Source organism: Ahaetulla prasina, chromosome 6 (genome assembly GCF_028640845.1).
Source record: "Ahaetulla prasina isolate Xishuangbanna chromosome 6, ASM2864084v1, whole genome shotgun sequence".
Lineage (NCBI taxonomy): Eukaryota > Metazoa > Chordata > Lepidosauria > Squamata > Colubridae > Ahaetulla > Ahaetulla prasina.
The window spans coordinates 59,769,166-59,795,410 of NC_080544.1; the positions used below are offsets into that span (position 1 = coordinate 59,769,166).

The window sequence follows — 26,245 nt, forward strand, 5'->3', positions numbered from 1 at the left end:
TCTATACTGCCCTTCTCCCGAAGGACTCAGGGCGGTTTACAGCCAACTAGGAACAATAAATACAAAAATTAAAAACACATTTAAAAGAATAATTTAGATAGGCTGAATATACTAAAAACTATTAAAATCCCCATTAAAACTATTAGGCCAGTCCTGCATGATGGAATAAAAAAGTTTTCAACTCACGCCGGAAGGCCCGGAGGTCAGGGAGTTGGCATATCCCTGGGGGTAGCTTGTTCCAGAGGGCTGGAGCCCCCACAGAGAAGGCCCTCCCCCTGGGAGTCACCAGTCGACATTGTCTGTCCAACGGCACCCTGAGGAGGCCCTCTCTGTGGGAGCGCACTGGTCGATGGGAGGCCACCGGTAGCAGGAGGCGGTCCCGTAAGTAACCCGGTCCTAAGCCAAGGGGAGAACCAACACCTTGAATTGCACCTGGAAGGCAACCGGCAGCCAGTGCAGCCTGCGCAGGATAGGTGTTATATGGGAGCTTCAAGTCGCTCCCTCAATCACCCACGCAGCTGCATTCTGGACCAGCTGGAGCCTCCGGGTATTCTTCAAGGGGAGCCCCATGTAGAGAGCATTGCAGTAATCCAGGCGGGAAGTGACAAGGGCGTGAGTGACTGTGCACAGGGAATCCCGGTCCAAGAAGGGACGTAACTGGCGTATCAGGCGTACCTGATAAAAAGCTCCTCTGGCGATGACTGTCATATGTTCTTCTAATGACAGCTGTGCATCCAGAAGGACGCCTAGATTACGAACCTTCTCCGTGGGGGCCAAAGATTCACCCCCCTCAGTCAGCGATGGCCTCAGCTGATTATACCAGGATGCCGGCATCCATAGCCACTCAGTCTTGGCTGGGTTGGGCTGGAGCCTGTTTTTCCCCATCCAGACCCATACGGCCTCCAGGCACTGGGACATCACTTTGACGGCTTCACTGGGGTGGTTTGGGGTGGAAATGTACAGCTGCGTATCGTCAGCGTACAGATGACACCTCACCCCAAAACCACGGATGATCTCACCCAGCGGCTTCATATAGATGTTGAACAAGAGGGGCGAGAGAACCGACCCCTGCGGCACCCCACATAAGAGGCGCCTCGTGGCCGATCTCTGCCCCCCTGCCAACACCGTCTGTGATCGGTCAGAGAGGAAGGAGGAGAACCACCGGAAAACGGTGCCCCCCACTCCTAACCCCTCCAGCCGTCACAGCAGGATACCATGGTCGATGGTATCAAAAGCTGCTGAAAGATCTAACAGGACCAGGGCAGAGGAACAACCCCTGTCCCGGGCCCTCCAGAGATCATCAACCAGTGTGCCAACGCCGTCTCCGTGCTGTACCCAGGCCGGAAACCGGACTGGCACGGGTCTAGATAGACAGTTTCCTCCAGGTACCGAGGAAGCTGATCCGCCACCACACTCTCAACAACCTTTGCCACAAAGCGAAGGTTGGAGACTGGACGATAATTTGCTAAACCAGTTGGGTCCAGGGAAGGCTTCTTGAGGAGGGGCCTCACCACTGCTTCTTTCAAGATGGTAGGGAAGACATCCTCCATCAAAGAAGCATTCACAATTCCCTGGAGCCAACCTTGTGTAACCTCCTGTGTGGCCAGCACCAACCAGGAGGGACACGGGTCCAACAAACATGTGGTTGCGTTCAGCCTCCTCAGTATCCTGTCCATGTCCTCAGGAACCACAATATCAAACCCATCCCAGACAATATCTCCAAGATCTGCCTCTGTCGTCCCGCCCGGATCTACCCAAACTGCGTCCAGTCCGTCCCGGATCTGAGCAACTTTATCGTGCAGATATTTTCCAAAGTCCTCAGCCCGTCCCTGCAAGGGATCATCCCTAGCTCCCTGAACAAGAAGGGAGCGAATCACCCTAAACAGAGCAGCTGGGCGATTATCTGCCGATGCAATAAGAGCGGCTAAATATTCCCGTTTCGCTGTTCTTATCGCCACTATATAGGTCTGAATATAGGACCTAACTAGTGTTCAATCAGATTCAGGCCTGGAGGACCAGCCGCTCTCTAGGCATCTTTTCCGGCTTTTCATCTCTCTCAGCCCCTCAGAATACCAAGGGGCTGGTCGAGATCGACGTCGGGTCAGAGGCCACAAAGGCACGACCCGGACTAAGGCCCCTGCCGCCGCCTGTTCCCAGGCGGCGACCAGTTCCTCGGCCGAGCCGTGGGCTAGGTCCTCAGGAATTGGCCCAAGCTCCGTCAGAAACCTCTCTGGGTCCATCAGGCGCCTGGGACGGAACCAACGAGTCGGTTCCATCTCCCTGCGGTGTGGGTTGGCAGTTCGAAAGTCCAGCCGAAGGAGAAAATGATCCGACCATGTCAAGGGTTGAATCACTAAATCCCCTAATTCAAGATCATTTAGCCACTATCCAGAGACAAAAATCAAGTCCAGTGTGTTTCCCCCTGTGTGCGTGGGACCATCAACTACTTGGGTCAGGTCCAAGGCCGTCATGGAAGCCATGAACTCCCGAGCTGCAACAGATGCTTCACCGGTCGATGGCAGGTTGAAATCCCCCATGACCATAAGTCTGGGGGTATCAACCGCCACCCCGGCTATCACCTCCAACAGCTCGGGCAGGGCAGCTGTCACGCCGCAAGGAGCCAGGTACGTGAGCAGCAAACCCACCTGTATCCCATGACCCCACTTCACACAGAGGGATTCACAGCCAGCTATCTATGGTACAGTGACCTCCCTCGGTCTCAGAACCTCATTAATAACAACCGCCACCCCACAACCCCTACCCTGGGCCCTCGGTTGATGAAATGCACGGAAGCCTGGTGGGCACATTTCGACAAGGGGTGCCCCCCCTTCCGTGCCCAACCAGGTCTCCGAAATGCCCATCAGGTCCGCCCCCCCGTCTTGAATAAGGTCGGAAATGTGGGGGGCTTTATTCAAGATGGACCTGGCATTGCACAACATCAGCCGAAGGTCCAGACTCTGAGGATCCCGGCCACTCGGGGAACAGGCGAAGTCAGAGGGATCGGAGTGCGGGATCGTTCTCAGATAACGTTCCCGCATTCCCCGAACATGATATGGTCCCCCGCTTCCGCCATATCTGCCCCTCCCACCTACAGGGCTGATAGCAAAGCCCTCATGTAACTGAGCACCCACCTTAATCTTCACCTCTGGACCTGCAGTTTTTAATCGGTAAGCCTTAGCAGGATCTGGCCCTATCCCTCCCCTAATCCCTGGTGGGTCTCCCCCTAGGCCTAGACCCCTCCCTCCCCTTAAAAACCCCTTAAAATAGGTAAATAGGTGCCTCTATTTACCACGCATATTTAGTAGGTCCTTCCTTCCTTCCTTCCTTCCTTCCTTCCTTCCTTCCTTCCTTCCTTCCTTCCTTCCTTCCTTCCTTCCTTTCTCTGTTGATTAAATAGCTTCTCTTTAGCTTCCACTTCTTTAGTGACTTGGACATTAGCTTCTAGGATATCCTGATATTTAGTTGAACCCTTTCTTTTTTCCACCCACACAATATTTCCTGTGCCACTGGCTGCCACACAACCTTAAAGCTTAATAGAACCACCCCCGTGCTTAATAGTTGGCAAGCCGTTTCTTCAAATGCTTCATCCTGTTTTCTCCAAATGTATCTTGTGTAGTTGTGGTTGAACAGTTCAATTTTTGTTTTATAGGTCATATGCTCCAAAATGTTTCAGACTTATCAAGATTTTCTTTTTGTATATGAGATCAGAACTTCTGTGATGAAGTTGGAGAGAAGATTTCTTTTTCACAATTCTATCATGCATTTCACTATTATATAAACATTGCTACACTGTGCACCTGTGGACAATTGCTCCAGTGTCAGCTAAACTTTTCAACTAGCTGTTTGCAGTGATCCATTGGTTTGTAATGTTCAGAACCAACCAGCTATTGGAGCAGTTCCGGTAAAGTTTTCTTGGTCGTCCAGGCTAATATCCCACAGTTAGGAAAGAAGTTGAAATTGAAAATAGATTGGTTTATTTCAGCAAGACAACAATCCAAAATATCCTTCAAATGATATACTTAGAAAAACATTTTTGTCTGATAACCCTGCTGATCAGGGCTGAGAAATGATGACATTTTAAGGATTTGTTTATAGATAAGAAATGGATATGGGGAGAAATGATCATTTGTTATATCTTAAGAGAATGTGACAATTTATTAAAATTGGTTTATACTTGTGATGAGGGGAAAAGTCATTTTTTATATATTTTTCTTTGCTATATTTTTTTGGATCTTTTTCTATTTTTTTCTCATGCACCTTCTATTTTTCTTCTTTTTGACCTGTATTAGTTTTTATCTTCGCAATTGTAATTTTTAATAAAATCACTATTTTTAAAAAAATGAAAATAGCTAGTGTAACATCAACATTTTTAGGGGGCTCATGAGGGGCTCCAGAAAATTAGAAGCTGGTTAGTTTAATGTTTGTTCTGGGATAATGTGATAAAAATCCATATTAAAGATAACATTAATTACACAGAAGAATAAGCACATGGCTGCTGTATAAAGACAAATTCTGTGTTGCAGATTATGTTTGTAGTTTTGCTTTTATTATCTTTTCTGATGAATACATTAAAAATAACACTGCAAACAATAATGCCTTTATAGAAATCCATAATTATAGATTAATTATGATTAAAACCTAGCAAGACAGAGACGTTGCTTCTTGGTAATTTAGATAGTTAATACTGAATGTGGCTTTGGTTGTGGTCACTTTTCTCTTAAATGAATGCCTGTAATTTTTTTTTTTTTTGCCTTCTATTGGAGCTGCAAATGAAGGCCCTGGCCAGGGAAGCTTTTGCTGAATTTCAGTCAGTGTGCTAGGTGTATGTCTTTCTGCACTGTAAAGCCCTGATTATGATAATATTGTCATTATCCTACAGATAGTCCTTGTTAAAGACTGCCTTGTTTAGCAGCTGATTAAACTTAGAATTACAGAAAAAGTAGTTTTACAACCTGTCCTAGACAGTACGTAACATCTCTGTGATCACATAAACACCATTTGCAGGCGTCTAACAAGCAGACCCAATGGAGAAGCCAGTAGTAAAATTGGAAATCTGGGCCATGTGATGTTTTGTTTAATGACCGTGGAGAAAGTGGAACTTGTAAATCTGCAGTCACATGATGGGTTGTTAAATGGCTGCCAGAGAAGTGAGGTTGTAAGTCTGTCACCTGATGTCTCACTTAACAATCATGTGGGTGGATAATGGGTAGATTTGTTTTCGGATAAGACTCATTTTATTTGGTTTTGACTGTTTATTTGAGGATGGTCTTAATGCATGTACATTATATCTATTATAAACTGCCTTGACCATTGGCCAGACGCTATATATAAATAGCTGTATGAAATGATTTGGAATATTTAACTAGAAAGAGAGGCCGGGAAAGCACTAGCTGTTCTCTCCCATTTTGAGTTATTTTAGGTTTATATAACCTTCAAGGAAGAGCTGTAATTGAATGCATCGTGGAGCCAAAACACAAAGTAATCAGTGCATGAGTGACCTGTTCAAAGTCACACCTTTTCTGTGGACCTCACTTTTCTAAGGCCTGCTCAGAAACAAAGTCCACAGGAAAGTTGTTCAGTTAAAATGTTTGGATTATTTTACTATTTGTTATTTCTCTAATGGTTATTGATGCATTTGTATCATATTTCTTCTCAGAAACATAAGATGCCATCAATACTTTGTATTTCATCTACATGCCAACTTGAGATATATAGCTAAACATTATCTTGGTTCCTGACTGAGGGTTGGGAGACTAGTGCTTAACTGACCTGCGGTCTCTGTCTTAAAAATATCTGTTTTATTATTTTATGTCAGTTTTTAGGGTATTGAAGCTTTGAATTTTCTATCTTCTTTTATAGTTTTTGGGGAGGGGTAGTCTGATTTAATTAAAAATTGAAAGAAAATAAACACGGAAAATGCAAGGAAATAAAGTTGGTATGGTATCTATAACTGGAATTTTTGGTAACTTCCAAGTACAGCAGGCTCCAAATTTCCAAATTATTTAATTTGGAAATTTGGAGCCTGCTGTACTTGGAAGTTACCAAAAATTCTAGTTATAGATACCATACCATACCAACTTTACAGACATTTTGTCTTCCCCATCTTGATGAAAGGAGGGTTATTGTGGGATGTTAAAGAGAAAAATAGTATTGTGGAAGTATATATTAATTAATTAGAACTGGAACAATAAAAATATTAACACAACTCAGATGTTGTAAAAAGTATTCCACCATCAGCTGTGGATTGAGAAAGGCTGAATTTACAAATACGAAATTTTGTATGTTGGTGCAAGAGTTAGGGAAGTTGGACAGCATGCAAGTCACCTTTTAAGTTTAATTAAAATATGAGGGGGAGAAATTCTTCTAAAGCGGACTTTCAAAAGTGGCCTTGAGGTTGAACATTTGTTAGAAATAGGCAGAAACATGTATGAGCTGACAGCAGTACTTCAGCTCGAAGTATTTCCTATTTTGGCAAACTAAGCAGTTATTTGGAGTCTGTCATGAATTTGGGGCTGTAGAAGCTTGAAATTTTTGATTACATGAGCATGTGATTGGGCTGTCTGAAAGCAGAATCTCCTATTTATAAATAATAAGGAACTCTTTTGTGGTCAGCTAAAGTATTTTTTATTTAAGATCAGTCTAGACCTGCATTAGATGATGCCTAAGTTCCAATAAATGTGGTGTTTTAAATATTTAAGAAAGGTGACTTCAAAAATTCGAAATGCTCCAAAAGTGTATTAGATCACTTTGCTGCACTGGTCTGCAAACTAATAAAAAGTTTGTCTGCTTGGTATGTGTCCAAAAGTGGTTCGTTTGTGACTTGCTCCTTTAAAATGTTTTAAAATATTATAGCTTGCAGGGTAGATCTTAGACAGATGCTCAGGTAGGCAGCTCCCGGGCTTGTTTGCTTCCCTCAGAGCTCCCAAAGTGGCTGAGCCAAAATGTGCATATCTGATTGCTTTTTGAGATGTGTGTGAATGTTTTAAGGCAGGGATCTGCAAATTTGGCAACTTTAAGACTTTTTAAGATTTGTGGATTCCAACTCCCAGAATTCGTCAGCCAGCTATACTATGCTGGCTGAGGAATTCTGGGAGTTGAAGTCCATAAGTCTTAAAGTTGCCAAGTTGGAAACTCCTGTTTTAAGAGGTAAAATGTGTTGTATAAATAAAACTGGCCCTCAGGCTAAGAAAGATCACACACAGACATCCATATAAGCTAAAAAACAAGCCTTAGCCCTTCAGACTATTCTATGATTTACTACAAAAAATATAAACAAAATTGTACATATTGAAATGAAATAAGAAGAGGAAGAGATGGTATTTTTTTCTTAGTAGAATTGAAAAATCTGAATTAAGTGCTAAAGTGTTTGGGGAGTCTTCATAATTCCTATGACTTTTTTAGAGTATGAAGTATTTTATATTTGATGCTCTCACCAGCCCTATGAAATTGACCTGGCTGAAACTTGTCAATTCATTTTGCCTCCTAGGTATGTGAGATATTAAGATTTGGAGACACTTGCGTCTTGAATTCCACTTACATTCATTGAAGGGTGTTTCTGCTTTTCAAGAATGGCCTCGCCCTTGTTTCTCGCTCACTTTCTCTCTCCCCATCCACCCAAAAATATCTATTATGGAGCAAGATTGTTCAGTGAATTTCCAGGCACCCTGGTGGGCCAATCACATTGCTGCTCCAGGCACAGAAGGGGTTGGAGGGCTGAGCTTATTTATAAACAGCAAACATAAAAGTCGACATAAATGCCGAAGTCTGAAGCAGGATGGGCGGGCAGGCTTTCTTTCTTAAAGGAGGTACAGGTTTTGATTTCAACTTTATTACAGCCATTATCCATCAAAAGGCTGAGCTGTGGACATATCTTATCTTCTCTGTGAGCCAGTCTTAAAACCATCTGTATTGATGCAGATGATGGCCAACAGCTCCAGGGGACTCAGAAACATCGAAAAACCAAAGAGCTGTTGATTTTCCAGTGACTTTCAGTCTCTGCTTAGGCAGCTCTAGCAAATGTGAATCCCCCATTAACTCATTCACTTGCAACTATTGTGGTATCAAGCTAAACTTCCTCAGTATTTATTTTATTTCTTATTTATTTCACGATTTATAAGGCTTTGCAAGTCAGAGGGTGTGACTTGGGATGGTTAACATGCAATAAATCCAAAATAAAAACAAAACAAAACCGAAAGTCATCTAACAAGAAATTATATTGTGTGTGTATGTATGTATGTATGTATGTATATATATATATATATATGTGTGTGTGTGTGTGTGTGTGTGTATACATACACATACATATATGTGTATATATATGTGTGTGTATGTATATATGTGTGTGTGTGTGTATATATATATATATATGTATATAAAATACAAAATGTAAAATGGCGACCAAACACAGAGTAGAACGACCACCAGGGGCACTCCCACATAACTGACCCCAGTGCCTGTGAGAATAATCTTGAGGAACAAGAGGAGCCTGTCTTCCCCTCTTTCTTCTTTTTCTCAAGGTTATTTTCACAATTCATTATAAACAGAGCTAAGTCTTCACAGCTTTCCTACATGTGAGAAGAATTCCGGCCTGTTGTATATGGGGGTGAGGAAAGATAATTCCAGAGAGCAGGGAGAATCACAGAGAAGGTAGGCATCCTAAGTCCCAAAAGATGACAAGATTTAAAAGAAAGAACCTGGAGCATGTCTTCCCTGTGAGAATGTGTGGGGCAGGCAGATGTTCTTGGGAAAAGGTTTTCACTCAACAAACCTGATGTTATGCTATGCAGGCCTTTAACACCAGCACCGTGAATTATTACATCTAGAAAAAACCTTTCTTCATGCCTGATTTGCTTCCTTGCTTCTTTCCCAGATTCCAAATTTAAGCAAAAGAGAGACACATGACTGCTTTCTAAGATGAGACAGAGATTAATATGATGTCACAGGATGCAAACTCAGTCCCAGTTCATGCCAATTGATTTAAAATTCTTTCAGTGTCTTTTCATTCTTGCAATCAAGCAACTTAGAGAGCTGTGAAAGACCTGCCTTTTCCTCATGCTTTCAGCATATGTTGATGAGTAAAGAGGGAACTCTGATTGAACCAGGAATATGGTTTTCATCAAATCATTTTGTAAATTATTTTATCGCAGAGGCACAAAAATTAATAATTCGTTCAAATGACAAGTCGGTAAGGGGTAAAGCTGCATTCCAAAAAGTAGGCGATGAAACCAAGACAAAAACAGAATTAAAGAGGTTCTGTTCTTCCCTTTTTTACCATCATTTCCGTTTGATGAAATTTATTTTTAGTAAGCTCAGAACAATTAAAAATTGTCACATGTTGCTACTTGGATTGGGAATGTTGGAAACTATAATCCAACACTTTTGGAAGACAGTAAAGTGGCAAAATTATTTGAAAAACCACTTCTTAAATATTTTGCTGCCGATAAATCACTTGAAATGTTCTCCTACCATTTTAGAAAATAGTATTACAATATACTGTAACCGTGTATTATATGCAAAATCAAAAAGCTTAACTTCTAAAGAGTGTTTAACTGTGTTTTACTCTCTCTCTTTTATTTGCAGGAGGCTCCCTTTTCACATCATTGAAGGCCAGTGGATTCTTCTTGCCTGTCTGTAGTTGATGAACAGAAGGTAACACCTAAATTAACCATATCAGAATGAATTCTAATCAGCCTAATCAGTGATGCTGCCAGGAAATTATGGCAACTGTAATACAGCACATCCAGCAATCATAAAATTGGGGAAGCGTGGGAGTCAGACTTTTGCATATTAATTAAAATCATGTTTGATATAGTTCTTTATGTAACAAGGACTTGCTGCATGCTTAGTTTGATACCAAAGATTTCCAAACCCCTAAATGCTTCAACTTCTTGCAATTAAAAAAAATATATTGAAAAAATGTAAAGGGTTTAGAAACAAGTTCCAAGAAGACAAAAGATATGGAGGATCAATCACATACAGAAAGAGGAAATGGTTATTTTAGCTCAAAGGAATGGAATAAAGGAAGTGTTGACAGTTGACAGACATTTAAATAGATATCAGAAATGACAGAAGGAACCATTTTCATTTCTGTGAACCAGGCTAAGCCATGTGACAATGATTTAGATCATAAACAAGGATAAACTAATTTGTGCAGTTGTTTAAATTGGGGAAGGTTAAGGAAAAATGTATTGCCAGCAAACATTGACGGACCTTTCGCCGTGAGCTAAAAACATACTTATTTATTCAAGCTGGACTGGCATAATGGTTTTTTAACATTTTAATTGGGTTTTATTGTTGTGGGGTTTTAAATTTTTAAAATTTAAAATTTAAATTTTTAAACATTGGCCTTTTTGTAATATGTTTTATTTTAAATTTTGATTTTAATTGTATATATATTGTGTTTTATTTAGGCTGTACACCGCCCTGAGTCCTTCGGGAGAAGGGCGGTATAAAAATTTGATAAATAAATAAATAAATAAATAAATAAATAAATAAAAAATTAAGTATTCAGCTCATACCTTCAAGGGCTTAATAATAACTTTGTGTTGAACTTGATGTCCAAAGAATATCTGGATTTGTTTTCTTAGTAACAGTGTAAGTGTTTTTCCATTGCCTTTTTCCAGGTTGGTTTTTAACTTCTCAGTCTAGGTTATAGCCCCAGGTTTTTTTTCCCTTTAGTCTTCCATGTAAGTATTAACCAGATCCAACCCTGCTTACTATTTGAAATTAGCCAGCCTTGTCTGTGTCCTACTTAAAACATTTATACTATGCATTCTAAGTCCTATTTCCCCTTTTATGTCAAAGGGATGCTTAAATAAAAATGCCCCAATGGGAAAAATACTTTACCCAAAAGATTTCTGCCATCTGTTGTCATTTCTAAAATATTAGAGATGTACGTATTAATATTATTTGACATAAAGTGCCAAAGTTTCAAACAAATCTTGTGTTGACCAGGCAGTGTGTAATCAAACACACATACCTATGAAAATATGCAATTTAATGCTGCCCTCTTGTGGTTGAAAGAGAAAAAGCTGTCAGGGAATTTTAAAAGCAGATTCTTTGGAGTGAAGGTATACACTACAGTATACAGAAAGATTCAGCAAAACTTGAGGAATGGGACATTCACCATCTGCATAGTCTGCAAATGTCAGTACAAGAGCAGGTAGCTTCTTGCATTAGGGTCTCTGTTTTGTGACAACAGTGCTGCCATTGCAATTGTTCACAATGTGCAGTCATCCTAACCTGCATGCTAAAAGCCTGGCACAACTGGAACAAACTGCCTGTGGTAGAGAAAGGTATAAAAGCTGGGTAGAGCTTGTTGCTGGATATGACAGGACACGGCAATGACTTAGACAGAATGAAATGGAATGATCAGGTGCAGTGGTGGGTTGCTACCGGTTTGCCCCAAATCAGGCGAACTGGCAGCGGCGGCAGCAGGAGGCTCCACCCACCCACCCGGACATCTCTGCACATGCGCAGAAGCGTCATATGCGTCCACGAGCGAATTAATGGGATTTGAAACCCACTACTGATCAGGTGTAAGATGGCATCCTGAACTAAGTGAGCTGGAGATGTTTTCTTTTAACATCAGGTTCTTCTGAGTTTCTTGTGATAATAAAAAATATTGAAAACTTCCTCCTCCTGCTTTCTTCCTCCTTCTCCCTCCACAAAACCACATTTTTAATTTTCAAGGATAAACTATGTATACCATGAGTGATTTTTCTTCTAACACTGAAGCAAGAGGAGAGAATTTGAGGTCTTCTTAAAATCAGTAAGCTTTTTAAACATTTATTGAACCAAAATAAGACACATACATAGGAGGTTTAAAAAATATTTTTACCATTTGGGATCTCAGAACTCATTCATTCCTATAAAAGTCTAGTGAAGTCAGATGCGGGCACTTCCATTTTATTTATGGAGAAATGAGACTGTGAGAGAGAGGTAGCAAGCTGTATGTTGATTGAACCACGTTTCCACTTATGTCTCACGTTTTGCGCATGTTTAATGTGTATACTTAGTAGTCCCATGGAAGATGTTAATATATGCTTTCTATATATTGTGTCTATAAACACAAACTGCCTCACATAATTGAAATTAGTAGAATGTTGTTTCTGGGGAATGTTCCACAAATATATTGGAGCTTTCCTTTACAGATCATTAAACTGGAGGGAAGCTATAAACAGATGCTTTATCATGTTGGACTAAACATTGTGACAAAATTCAGTTTTTTGCAGACTCTACAGTAGACAGCTGGCATTTTACAATATATTTTATTGCAAGTTTTTTACTGACAGTTACTGTAACTCATTATTTGTAGCTTAAAATTCAGCAGGAAACTGCTAAATAAAAGTGAGACAATTTCCTGTATTTTTGATCAAAGAAGCAGTAAAATAGGTGCTCCAAGTTTTCAATAGGTTAAATGTACTTATTTACTTTTAAACACACACACACATACACTGCAATGGGAGGGGGGGGAAAATAGCATAATCCCTTCCAGTTTCATCATTGTAATGCTCACAGCAGCACTTAGTTGTTGAAAAATTATTTTTAATTTTTCAAAAATAATTTAATTTCCTGTTACAAAAGGCTGTCCACCATTATTATATGTAAAAAAATAATCAGATGAAATTTTACTCTAGAAAGTATTTTTCAGCATGCATGAGAAATTAATGGGGGTTTTTTCCTGGGGGTTGTGCATTTCCTCTGCTTTTAACAACATGGAATGATTTCTCCTGGTTTAAAATGTTTTTTTTTCAGTGTTACTTGTTCATTGCATTGTGTCAGTCTTTATGTATTATGTTAATATTATATGTATTTTCTTCCTGTAAATCATTTTGTTAGAACCTTAATTGGACTGAAAGGCAGAATAAGAAAGCCAGTTGGGTGTTATGATTAAGACACCAACTTGCAATCATGAGATCTAGTCACACTTAAGGCACAAAGCCATTTAGGTGACTTTGGGCCAGTCACTGTCTCTCAGCTCTAAAGAAGGTGGCAATGGCAAACCACTTCAAAATATCTTCCCAAGAAAATTGCAGGAACTAGTCCAGGCACTTGTCAGAAATCAACTCTGACTTGAAGGCACAAAAACAGCAACAATTAAAAAAAGAATAAACATATTTAATGAAAAAATTAAAAGTCACAACTAATTACTTGATTTTAAATTACTGCAGATGATTTGGAAAAGATAGTATACTGTGTGAAATATATGTAATATAAAGGTGTTGATTTCTAACTGCTTTTTACTGATGAGAGAAGCAGACCTAATATAATTATGATGTGGAGGACTTTGATCATAAAATGAACTTTCGCTAAATATACACTTTCAGCATCGTGATCAGGACTGTGTTCTGAAATTAAGCCATAAAAAGATCAAGGAAAATAGAATATTTTTTTACTTTGTTTTATTGACTGTCAGTTAAACTTTTTAAAATTGGTGATATGTGGGAAGGCAGATAAAGTTACAGTTGGTTATAAGGCTGATACATGTAATATAGAACAATAGATCTTGACTAAGTTCAAGAATAAATTTTATGCAAGGGACCTTAATTAGCAAAGTAATATTTGAGTTTGGCGCTTATCCTTCTTTCCTGAGAAAAGGCAGACAGAATAAAGATGTGATTCTTTTGTGTGGTATTATCAGCCCAAACCTTTGTTTATTGTGTTATACAATAGGAAGTGAGTGGGGGCTGTAATCCATGAAATAAACCAGATTATAACATTCATTTATACATTGTATCAAGTTCTTCCTCAGCAAAATGCAGAGAATAGTCTTCTTTCATCCCCATCTAACAGGTCCCCAAAGCATCAGAATTATTCCTTAATGTTAGTCAGGGAATAGCAGAGACTGTGAGGAAGAACTTAAGAGAGATTCTATAATTAAAAATATTTCAATACTTTCAGAACTATGCCCAACTTTTCTATCTTGGTTTATTGTAACTCTAACTTGTTGCTATGGTAATGGCAGTAATGATGATGATGATAATTCCTTAAATTGATTAGTAATTGCACAGAAAGAGGATGTCAATGCATGTTATCTTTGAACACAAACTTGAAGCTGCCTTTGCCAAGGCTTGCAGAAGGTGTATTCTGACTTGGGCATGGATATTCTTGCCTGACAGAAATATTAAAAAATAGTGACAAAGATATAGCTGTGGTGGATCTTAGCATGACATCAGGAACCTGTAGGACTTGATCAGATAATCGGTATCAAAGCAAGAGCGGGTGAAATGAGAGGGAATAGTGATGGAAGGGCTTCGATGCAGGGCCTATATATATTATCTGCCAGGATGCTGGATATTATTAAGTCTCGAGGGGAGCTCCCAAGATAGTATATTTTCAGTAGGCCGCCCGTTCATGAGGTCTGGATACAAAGCGGGCTCATGCAAAGGCAGCCTACGAATGGCGCCCGACATTCCGCTTGGGTTGCTGCGCCGTAAGATTTGGATGCCTGCTTGTGGGGGGAAAGGCGGGGGTGGGGGAGGAAGAGGAAGAGGAGGCGAAGGAAAGCGAGGCCGGACCAGCGCAGCGGAGGGGAGGGAAAATCCAGGCATCAGAAGTCCCGGCCGGACGAGGGGAGGAGCCTGTTCAAACTTGTCGAGAAGCCGCGGGACTGATCCGGCTGGAACTGTGTCCTGAGCGGCGGAGCAGCGGACCGGCACCATGGAGGCGTCCCCGCGAGGTGTGGGGCTGGGAGCCCGAGGGGGGGGGGCGGGCTGGAAGGGAAGGGAAGGGGTCGGTCAGGGGCCGATCCGCTTTCGGAAAGCGCAGGGGGAAGTGTGTTTTAGGCTCAGTAGGAGCAGAGCGCGCGCCGACCTTCTCTCCTTCCCCTCCCCCCCTTTTTTTAAATAGCTTGGCCGATCCGGGTGCCCAGACTTGCCCGGGGTGCGGAGTTACGATTGGGGACTTATTGGGGAGCTTCTTGCGTTTGCAGCCTCTCATGGGTGGCTGTTCCGAGTCGGTTTTGCATTCCCGGTTCGTCTCCTATCCCGGTTTGTCCAGTTCACTGCCTTGTCCCGCTGAGATTTCTGCTCTCTTCTGGCCCCGGGGTGACGAGTGCGAACATCGCTCGGGTCTGAAACTCCCGTCGCCATCGAAGACCAGGCTTCCTGGTTGAAAAAGAAAGAGAGGGATACTTATCTTTGTCTTCGGGCGCTTTGCCTTCGGCTTCCTCTACTACCTTGTCGTGAAAAGGCGGAGGAGGAGATGCTTCCCCATCTGGCTTGTGGCGTCGGAGAAGGTGCCGCGTTCCCCTCTGCTGATCTCCAGCAACGTTTTGCCAAACAGCCTCTTGAAAGGGGCCTACTGGACTTCTCTGCCTCTCTCCTTAACTTCACTTAGGAAATCATGGCCCACACTAACCCTCACCTCCTTGTTGCTCAGTGTGTGTATCAGCAGCAACAGTTAATGATTGCCAACAGGCTGTGGCAGGAAACTCTCCTAGCATCTCTCTAGTCCCCTGGGGTTTTGTGAACTAAGGTGGGCTGAGATGGGCTGGATGCCAGTCAGAATCTATCTGTTGCTCCTTTGAGTACCTGGAAGAACATTGGGACCCCTTGCAGGTCCTTTGGAGTGGTATTAATAGCCAGAGTGGCTTGTCCAGGGTCTCTTGATACCAGGATTCTGTAGAATAAATTTCTCAAGCAGATTTGTTAGACTACAGTATGTGATTGTGCAAAATACCTGAGAACGAGAAATGCAGGATAGATAAATGGTGTATGCTGCTTTTGGCAAAAGAGGTAGATAAACACACATGGGAGAGGTTAATGAGAATGTTTTCTGTGCAAAAGTGATACTGGTAGGATAGACTGACTGAAGTGAAGTCACTGATTCTAATGAAATGAACTGGGCGGCCTTTAAAAAGGCTGGAATGGAAACCTTTAATAAAAGCTGTGGCTGAAGGCAATTGGGGTTATTTAATGTGTTTATATTATTTGTTTTGGAACGTGTGTAGCATTGATTGTCTCAGCCTTCATACGCACATTTTTATTCATGAGTTCTACATCTAATGCCATTCTCCTTGCTATGTTTAGCTCTGGCAGAAAGGTATTTGTCAGAATGTGGGATATCTTATCTCTCTATTTAAAAAAAAACCCTCATAAAGTGCACATGCGGTCACCTTCATATTTTATCTATGTGACAACTCAAATAAGTTACACTGACAGATAATGACTTGTATCTTGTAAATTACATAAGTGAGCAGGAATATCTTCATCTTGTCTAGAAACACATATTGTGTTAGTCTGTTGTTCCCTGCTCAGTAGATGAGAAGTAACAAGGGGCCCTTCTGTACCCTCTGAGAGAAATAATTAGGAGGAGTGAGAACAAACAGCTTCTAGACAATGGATTTTACTGTGCAAGGCTCCCTTTATCAAAATGTAGCCTTGTTCCATATGATGGAAATTTTCCCACCGCTTTGGGGTGGGTGGGTAAAAAATATCTTTTCAGAGAAAATGCAGTATCTGTTCATCCCTTTCAGTTGTTAATGCAAGGAGCCCTTGGACTGGAAACATCCCAGTAAGCAGGCATTGTATCTCATACAATTGGATTCTTGATTGTTTTTGTGTGAGAGTTTCATGCTGTTTGAAGACCTGCCTGAACCTTAGAATTACTTGGTAAAGTTCTGCTGCTATGGCCAACTTCCTTCTTCTTGAAATATGTTTGTGAATCCCTGCTTCGTTCTCCAAAGAAGCTGCTGATACTACTGAGACATTTTGGCACAGGCACAATTGGTCCTGTAGGGATTGGTGGTAACTGGGAAAGCTGTGCTATTAGTGATCTTCTCCCAGTCTATGTGCTGGCCAGTTGAAGACAGTGGTAAAAGTACTGAAGAGCTATGAAGTCTGTGCAGTGCTCCAGGGTAGCATGCATGTAGGGAATTGTTGATGATTGGTTCATCCGTGCATGCAAAGAATAAAACAGACTCTTCTTGGGAAGACTCAGCCAGCATAGCTGAGAGGATTGTGGAAGTTCACTAAGGGGTTGCCTGCTCTGATCATATTCTTTGTTTCCCAGCTTTCGTCTGGATGAGCATGATGGCTTCAGCAGATGCCTCCCTGCTCTCTGTGCTTTGAACTGAAACTGATGGGGGAAGGGTGGATATAACCCCTTGATCCCTCCTCCTCCCCTTCCCTGCAGTGCCTTGTTCACCCAGTAGCACAGAGTTGAAGGCCGATGCTTCGGAGCAAAAGTATGAAGCTCTTTTGATGGTTTTGTTAAGCCTTTATTTGCCATGTAGGTGGTATATTTGATTTCAAAACATGGTGACAAAAGTGCTCTGGGTATGGGCACTGATGTGTAACAGCCAGACTGGATTTCTGGGGATGATGTGGATTGAAACCTGGAAATATGCAGGTCCTAAAACTGCAAGTGGTAACTAGGAAGATTCCTTTCCTTGATTTTCCAGTGGAGCATAATTTTTTTATGTGGAGATCTCTGCTTTCTGCTGCGGATTGCTAGATCCCTATAAGACACAGGTAGCTGGCAGATTTTCATTTGTTCTCTGGGATCATAACCTTTTTATGGGTTGCATGTGTCTTTGCAACTGTGTCTGTAGCTCCAATGCCAAGGAATCTTTTTTTATTTTTTGTTTTTAAATTTATATGCTAGCCTTTGTACAGGAGTTCAGTGCATTTCCTCCTCAAATGTTCTCCACAACAACAACCCTGTAAAGCAAATTGGGATGAGTGTGACTAGCTCAAGTCGACCAGTGAACTTCCGTGACTAAGGATGGACTTGAACCTGGGTGTCCCTTATCTTTGTGGAATACCTTCACTGCTACACTACATTGGCTCTTAAATTTATAAATATGGGCCAGTTAAAATGTAATTGCTGACCTGATACTATAGGTTGACTTGTTTGGTTGTGTATGAAGATTTGGGTTTCCTTAGTTGTCCAGAGGTTTGTCCGAGAGTATGTCGTAAAATATGTCTATCTTGTTGACTTGGAAAAGTCCTCAGTTCAAATGCTTCCTGTGCACAGATCCCCATAACAATTTCAGGCATGCCATTACTTGCTCAAGTTTCTTGTGTGCATTACCATTCCAGAAGTAATAAGTGTGCAGCATTTAAAGCATTCTAAACTTTTATATAAATGCTAATTTTCTTACTCTGTTACGGCTGGTAAGGATTATATAGCTTTGTATAGTTTTTTGGATTGTCAGATTAAATATGTAAATGTGTACTATATAGTGCTGAGCAGGGATGGCTTAAGCTGCTCTTAACAAATTTTTAAAAATCGTCCTCACACTTTATCCTATACTAAGCAGTATCAGATATATCTCATTATTTTGCAGGATATTTTCTTTTAACAGTTAATATATCTTCTTTATTTTAACAAATATATATACGCAAACAAATTTGGAAGGTTGATGATAATGCCCAGCTTATGAGTTAAGTTGTTAAACTGGCTTTTGGACGTTTATTCAAAAAGTACAAAACATATTTCTTTCTCTTGAAAATATTTGCATATTGTATTTACCCACAAAGAAAGTGGTAGATGAATTTGCAGACTTTGCATGCATCATAGAAATGTTGCTGGCAGGAATGGGAACGTCCTAGATTTGCTTTTCTTATTTTTAGCTTTAAGCCATGCAAATTCAAGTTGTGGAAGCTGGAGGTATGGTGATGATCTTATGTGACACTTTAACTATGAGCTGGTATCCTGCTCCTCACATGACTTATTATGCGTGCTTGCATTAGAAATTGGGCTGCAGATACAAATTAACAACAGTGCAAATACTGTACTTTCTACTTTGCTGCCTGAATGGCCCTGAATTCATCCCAAAGCTGGTAGTACACGAGCAGAAACAGTGTGTTGCTGGATCAAACACCCCTGACCCATCTGATCCAGCCGTCTGTTCCAACAGTGTCACAAAAGGTCTGCCGGTCTATGGGGACATGGCCTTCAGAGGCAGTCACACGGCCATCAAGGCTAATAGCCATCCCCATGACTACTGTTAATTGGTCCAAACTTTTTGGGAAGCCAGCCAAGCTAGTAGCCAACACCACATATTGTGGTAGTGGATTTCAGAGTTTAATTACACATTATGTAAAATGGTATTTCTTCTTGTCTGTGCTGAATCTGCCAGAATTCAATTTCACTGGGTGACCTAGTCTGGCTAGGTGGCTCAGTGGCTAAGATGCTGAGCTTGTCGATTAGAAAGGTTGGCAGTTTGGCAGTTCGAATCCCTAGTATAGGGCTTCTGCGTGAACGGGGTTGGACTAGATGACCTCCAAGGTCCCTTCCAACTCTGTTACTGTTACTTTACCTCTGGTTCTAGTATTCTGGGAAGGGGAAAACAGCTTCTCCTTGTTCAGTCTGTCCACACCATGCATAATTTTATACATCTCAATCATGTCCCCTATCAGTTTGGTGGAGGAGCAATTAGAATAATCTCTATCAGGCATCTTCTTTATCCTAGTGCTTTTCAACTGGTGTTTGGGGTTTCCCCCAGAGATGCAGCCTTGTTGAGTCCTGGAATGTGAAGAAAGTGAGACCACTGTTCAAAGTAGTCTCTTTCTGTGCATTAATCCGAGCATGCTCCCTGATTTACTGATGAGCTGTGGGATATGAAGTTACAGAAAATTATTTATTATTTATTTATTATTTTATTTGATTTTTATACCGCCCTTCTCCCGAAGGACTCAGGGCGGTGTACAGGCATAATAAAACCGAACATACAATATACAAGTTTAAAATATGATTTAAAAAACTTATTTAAATTAGCCCAATAATTAAAATTTACCACGTTAAAAAACCCCGTTTAAAATTAATAAAATTCAACATTAAAATCCCAATTTAAGCCAGCCCCGCGCGGATAAAAAGATGAGTCTTGAGTTCGCGACGAAATGTCCGAAGGTCAGGTATTTGGCGTAAACCCGGGGGAAGCTCGTTCCAGAGTGTGGGAGCCCCCACAGAGAAGGCCCTTCCTGGGCCCGCCAGCCGACATTGTTTGGCGGACGGCACCCTGAGAAGTCCCTCTCTATGGGAGCGTACGGGTCGGTGGGAGGTGTGTGGTAACAGCAGGCGGTCCCGTAAGTACCCAGGTCCTAAGCCATGGAGCGATTTAAAGGTCATAACCAACACCTTAAAGTGCACCGGAAGGCCACAGGCAGCCAGTGCAGTCTGCGCAGGAGGCGGTGTTACATGGGAGCTACGTGTAGCTCCTCTATAACCAGCGCAGCTGCATTCTGGACTAACTGAAGCCTCCGAGTGCACTTCAAGAGCCCCATGTAGAGAGCATTACAGTAATCCAAGCGAGAGGTAACGAGCGCATGAGTGACTGTGCATAAGGCATCCCGATCAAGGAAGGCGCAACTGCGAACCAGGCGAACCTGGTGGAAGGCCCTCCTGGAGCGGCCGTCAAATGATCTTCAAGCGACAGCCGATCATCCAGGAGGACACCCAAGTTGCGCACCCTATCCTTTGGGGCCAGTAACTCGCCTCCAACAGCCAGCGGCTGCAGCTGACTGAATCGGGTGCCGGCATCCACAGCCACTCCGTCTTGGAGGATTAAGCTTGAGCCTGTTTCTCCCCATCCAGACCCGTACAGCTTCCAAACACCGGGACAGCACTTCAACAACTTCATTGGGGTGGTCCGGGGTGGAAAAATACAACTGGGTGTCATCAGCGTACTGCTGGTATCTCACCCGAAACCACTGATGATCTCACCCAGCGGTTTCATGTAGATGTTGAACAGCAGGCGAGAGAATCGACCCTGTGGGACCCCACAAGTGAGGCCCTCGCAGTCGACCTCTGCCCCCTGTCAACACCGTCTGCGACGGTCGGAGAGATAGGAGGAGAACCACCGATATCGGTGCCTCCACTCCCAATCCCCCAACCGCGCAGCAGGATACCATGATCGATGGTATCGAATGCCGCTGAGAGGTCTAATAGGACCAGGGCAGAGGAATATCCCTGTCCCTGGCCTCCAGAGATCATCCACCAACGCGACCAAAGCTGTCTCCGTGCTGTATCCGGGTCGGAAGCGGACTGGAGCAGGTCTAGATAGACATCTTCATCCAGGTGTTGGGGCAGCTGTCGCGCCACGGCACTCTCTACAACCTTCGCAACAAAGCGAAGGTTGGAACTGGGCGATAATTACCCAAAATAGCTGGGTCCAAAGAGGGCTTCTTAAGGAGGGTCTCACCACCGCCTCTTTCAAGGCGGCAGGAAAACCCCGTCCAACAAAGCGTTGATAATCCTCTGGAGCCAGCCTCGTGTCACCGCCTGAGTGGCCAGTACCAGCCAGGAAGGGCACGGGTCCAGTAAACATGTCGTGCCGTGAAGCCTCCCCAACAACCTGTCCACGTCCTCGGGAGCCACAGGGTCAAACTCATCCCAAATGTGCTCAACAAGACGTGCCTCCTCTCCCTCGCTTGGATCATCCCAAATTCGGTCCAGACCGTCCCTCAGCTGAGCGATTTTATCGTATAGATAACCACTAAACTCCTCGGCTCGTCCCTGCAAAGGGTCATCCCGCACCTCCTGATGTAGGAGAGAGCGGGTCACCCGAAACAGGGCGGCCGGGCGGTTATCTGCCAACGCAATGAGGGTGGAGGCGTAGGAGCGCCTCGCTTCCCTCATTGCCACTAGGTAGGTCCTAGAATAGGTCCTAACTAGTGTCTGATCAGCTTCGGAGAGACTGGACCTCCAGGTGCTCTCTAGGCGTCTTCTCCGGCGTTTCATCTCCCTCAGCCCCTCGGAGAACCAAGGGGCCGGACGAGATCTACGCCGGGTCAGAGGCCGCAAAGGCGCGACACTGTCCAGGGCCCCGGCCGCGGCCCGCTCCCAGGCCACGACCAGTTCCTCAGCCGTGCCGTGGGCCAGATCCTCAGAAAAGACACTAATATGATCGAACACGTTTGGGCTTACTCTTCGTCACTTTTTTAGTGTATTTACAGAATCTCATAACCAACTTTGTTTAAAACAGAAGACTCTCCTGCAGGCCACTGCAGAACTTGTTAGTCTATGGTAGCAAAAAATCAGAAGGCATCTGGTAGCATCTTTTCTGACTAAGAAATTTTATACATTCAATGGTAGAAAATTGGAGGGATTGGGAGTGGGAGGCACCGTTTATCGGTGGTTCTCCTCCTATCTCTCCGACCGGTCGCAGTCGGTGTTGACAGGGGGGCAGAGGTCGGCCCCGAGGCGCCTCACTTGTGGGGTGCCGCAGGGGTCGATTCTTTCGCCCCTTCTGTTTAACATCTACATGAAGCCGCTGGGTGAGATCATCAGTGGTTTCGGTGTGAAGTACCAGCTGTATGCGGATGACACCCAGCTGTACTTTTCTACACCGGACCACCCCAACGAAGCTATCGAAGTGCTGTCCCGGTGTCTGGAGGCCGTACGGGTCTGGATGGGGAGAAACAGGCTCAAGCTCAATCCCTCCAAGACGGAGTGGCTGTGGATGCCGGCATCCCGGTACAGTCAGCTAAATCCGCGGCTGACCATCGGTGGCGAGTCACTGGCCCGATGGAGGGTGCGCAACTTAGGCGTCCTCCTGGATGAGCGGCTGTCTCTAGAAGATCATTTGTGGCCGTCTCCAGGAGAGCGTTCTACCAGGTTCGCCTGGTGCGCCAGTTGCGCCTTTCTGGACCGGGAGGCCCTATGCACGGTCACTCACGCCCTCGTGACGTCTCGCCTGGATTACTGCAACGCTCTCTACATGGGGCTCCCTTGAAGGGCATCCGGAGGCTACAGTTAGTCAGAATGCGGCTGCGCGGGTGATAGATGGAGCCCTCGTGGCTCCGCATAACACCCATCCTGCGCAGGCTGCACTGGCTACCTGTGGCCTTCGGTGCGCTTCAAGGTTTTGGTGACCACCTTTAAAGCGCTCCATGGCATAGGGCGGTTATCTGGGACCGCCTACTGCGACCAGATACCTCTCACCGACCCGTGCGCTCTCACAGGGAGGGACTCCTCAGGGTGCCGTCAGCTAGGCAGTGTCGTCTGGCGACGCCCAGGGGAAGGGCCTTCTCTGTGGGGGCTCCCGCCCTCTGGAACGAGCTCCCCCCAGGACTCCGTCAACTTCCGGACCTTCGTACCTTCCGTCGCGAGCTCAAGACACATTTATTCATCTGTGCAGGACTGGCTTAGATTTTAAATTCTATAGGGGTTTTAATTGATTTTAATATTTATATTTCTATTTTAATGATAGGGCATTGGAATAAGTTTTTTAAAGATTATTTTAATTTTATGTATCGATGTTTTATATGCCTGTGAACCGCCCTGAGTCCTTTGGGAGATAGGGCGGTATATAAATTTAAATAATAAATAAATAAATAAATAAAAGAGGCTACCGGGCCCCTGATTTTCTGCATTCTCTGTGACATATTTTTGCAGATAAAATCATCCCTGTTCACTTTGAATTAGACATCATTGGGGCAGAATGGAATGAAATAAAAGGGGCAGAGTCTTGTGAAATCATCTGCCTGGAAGCAGAAGTTGCTTTCCTGTGCTATTGCAAATCATGGCAGGACTGAAAATCCTATCCTCCCCTGCTACATACATATAAACACGGACCATTCAATGAAAGGAGGAGAATTATTGTTTTCATTACCTTATTTCAAATACATGTGGAGATTCCCTGCCAAGTTAACTTAATTATGCCCCTTTTGAATTATGTCCCTGATTGGCGTACAGTAGGTGCTTTTCTGGGTGGTCTGCTCTTTCACATCTAGCCAGCATTCACTGACTCAAAGTGATCATAATTCATTAGATCTGTGTATATGCAGCTATTACAAACCTGTCCTGATGAGGAACTGCTCTTCAAGGGATTTATTCCATTCCTGCAGCTTGTTTTTAGTCTGAGATTTAATGTGTTTTTTAGATTCTCCATGCCATTTTATCCCATTGTGTATACCTTGTGTAACCTCTGCCTTATTCTTCTTCACAGAGCATCTTACTGTGACAGTGCCTTTGTGTTGAGATGGCCTATGCTTAATAAATTTAGTGTGAAAAAATTTGCTGTATCTTTGGTGCTTAAAAACATAAAATAATGGCTGTGTTGTACAGGAGATAATAACAAATTGCAAGAGGCTATATAAGTTTAACTAGAGAAAAAACATTATTTTTGCATTTTGCAAAATTTTGCAATTGATCAGATTCTGGACATAAATAAAATCTGTCCCCTGAATCTTTGAGATAAGATTTGAGTCATAGGCTGTAAATGTGAGCTCCATGGAGTCGGAACAGAGATGGCATTGGTGTTTTGATCCCGCTATCCCAGCTTATTACCCCAGGCTGGTATCTTTGTATGTCCAGTCTAACTGGATGGCTTCTGGCTGGAGAAGGATGTGGCGGAACACACTAATGGCCTTTCAAATTACTTCTGATTAGCCATTTAAATTACAGTTCTAACAATGCAGAACCCATAAAACAGGCTGCCAACCGCAGTCATACATGTCCATCGGAAGCTATTCAGTATCACTTAGAAAATGGCTTCATTACCTTCCTTGAATCTAGTAAGAATACCTAATTATCATTGTGGCTCTGAATACTCCCCCACCCCTCCTCCCACCTGCTTTCTTGTATTATTTGTTTTATAACCTCTTACATATATGAGTAGAAGGATATCAGGCTTTCTATATGTCGTGTTACATTTTTGACAATCACAAATTTGGCTTCTCCCAGATTTAATTTTTATGTATGTATTTAATTCTTGATCTGGAAAGAGATTCTGGACTTCTGATATTAAAGAACTGAAGGAATAAAATGCTGTTTAATTCATTATGCTTTCTCTTAAGGAAAATAAAAAGTCAATTGAAAACAAGACTATAGTTATAATTCTATTAATAAGAGGTAAGTTTACATACGGCACTAGGTTGTAATGTGATTGATATGGGCTTAGTAAGTATGTGAACTCAGTCAATTCAAGTTCATTCAGCAAAATGTAGTTAAGCAAACCATGGCTTCATGTATTACATGATCATGATCGATAGAGATGGTAGACCACCCTTAACAAATAGAGACTACTAGAGGCAATCCTTCACTCAAATACTGATCACTCTTAAGAATAATCTCTAAGATCTCATTGATTAAGCTACAATATTAGTATTTTGAAATCTTTGGTTTAAACAGAAAACTTTTGAATTGTTTTCTTAAATGTGGAACTATATCATGACATAGTTTTAGGAAGAATTATATTTATAATTATAATATGCTGAGAGCATATGCACCAAGACAAATTCCTTTTGTGTCCAATCACACTTGGCCAATAAAAAATTCTATTCTATTCTATTCTATTCTGTTCTGTTCTGTTCTGTTCTGTTCTGTTCTGTTCAGGTAGAGACCATTTGAAATTTGATTTTATGAAATCCCATTAAGCTATTGACTTTACAGTTGCTAACCGTCATCATCAAATGCATTCCATAACAAAGAACTCATCAGTTCTACTTTCTCAGTTTTAGGATTTCACATCCTATTTGGGGATTTGCTTATTAAAAAACTAGTTATGTTTTCTTCTGATATTTGAGTCTCTATATCTTTATTTCTGTTTTCAAAAACAGTCTCCCCTGAACTGACCTTATTGAGCTCTTTTGTCTTGGTGCTAGGCCTGAGTAGCAGTGTGCAAGTTTCTTAGGCTGTTGTCTCTGAGAATGACCCTGCTGTGAAGTCAAATTCAGGACCTCCCTGGAGTTCCAGGTTCATTGGTTGAAGCCATATTTGCATGAAAACAGCAGCTTTGTTTCCTACTACAGCTTCTGCCTTACTGCTGTTGGTGGATTATTTCACCCATAATCCTTTAGCTCTGTGGTTGCTGGGTGATGTTGATTATGCCACAAACAAGAGGATCCTGACATTAAACAGGGTCTAAAGCAGCAGGAGACTGCTTGCAATACAGATCTAGTTTTGGGACAGATGTCTACTCTGGAAGAGTAGGAGTAGCAAGTGTGAGCTGGAACGGGCATGTTTCCTTCAAAAGATAAATGTTGGAAAATGCTTTGCTGAACTTTTTTCAGTTGTAAATTTTATCCAAACTAGATTATTATAACATGCTCCATTTGGGATTCCTTTTAAACCTAGAAACCTTAACACAGCAGGAAGAATACTTGTCACTGGTAGAATCTCTTAAAAGCCATTAGTATTTACTGTTTCCTGTAGCTGGGTATACTATTATGTAGTCATAAAGCCCATCAAGATCTCTGTATTTTTTTGTCAGTTTATGTTATGTACATGTACATGAAATTAAATTTAGTTTTTTGGCTATGCTTATAGCAGAAGGATTTTGCTTCAGCTTTGATAT

The 26,245-nt window shown here is 42.5% G+C and overlaps 1 protein-coding gene across 8 annotated transcripts in view; it reads left to right on the plus strand.

The window, feature by feature from the left end:
* LZTS2 (leucine zipper tumor suppressor 2) overlaps positions 1–26,245 on the plus strand; it is a 72,972-nt gene that overhangs the window by 26,031 nt on the left and 20,696 nt on the right. For 7 of the 8 annotated variants that reach the window (XM_058187555.1, XM_058187553.1, XM_058187559.1 and 4 more), the window contains one exon: positions 9,580–9,648. The gene's annotated coding sequence lies outside the window, so the exon portion shown is untranslated. Of the gene's footprint in view, positions 1–9,579; positions 9,649–14,570; positions 14,681–26,245 lie in introns of those variants that run through there. The other variant, XM_058187558.1, reaches the window with a different exon arrangement.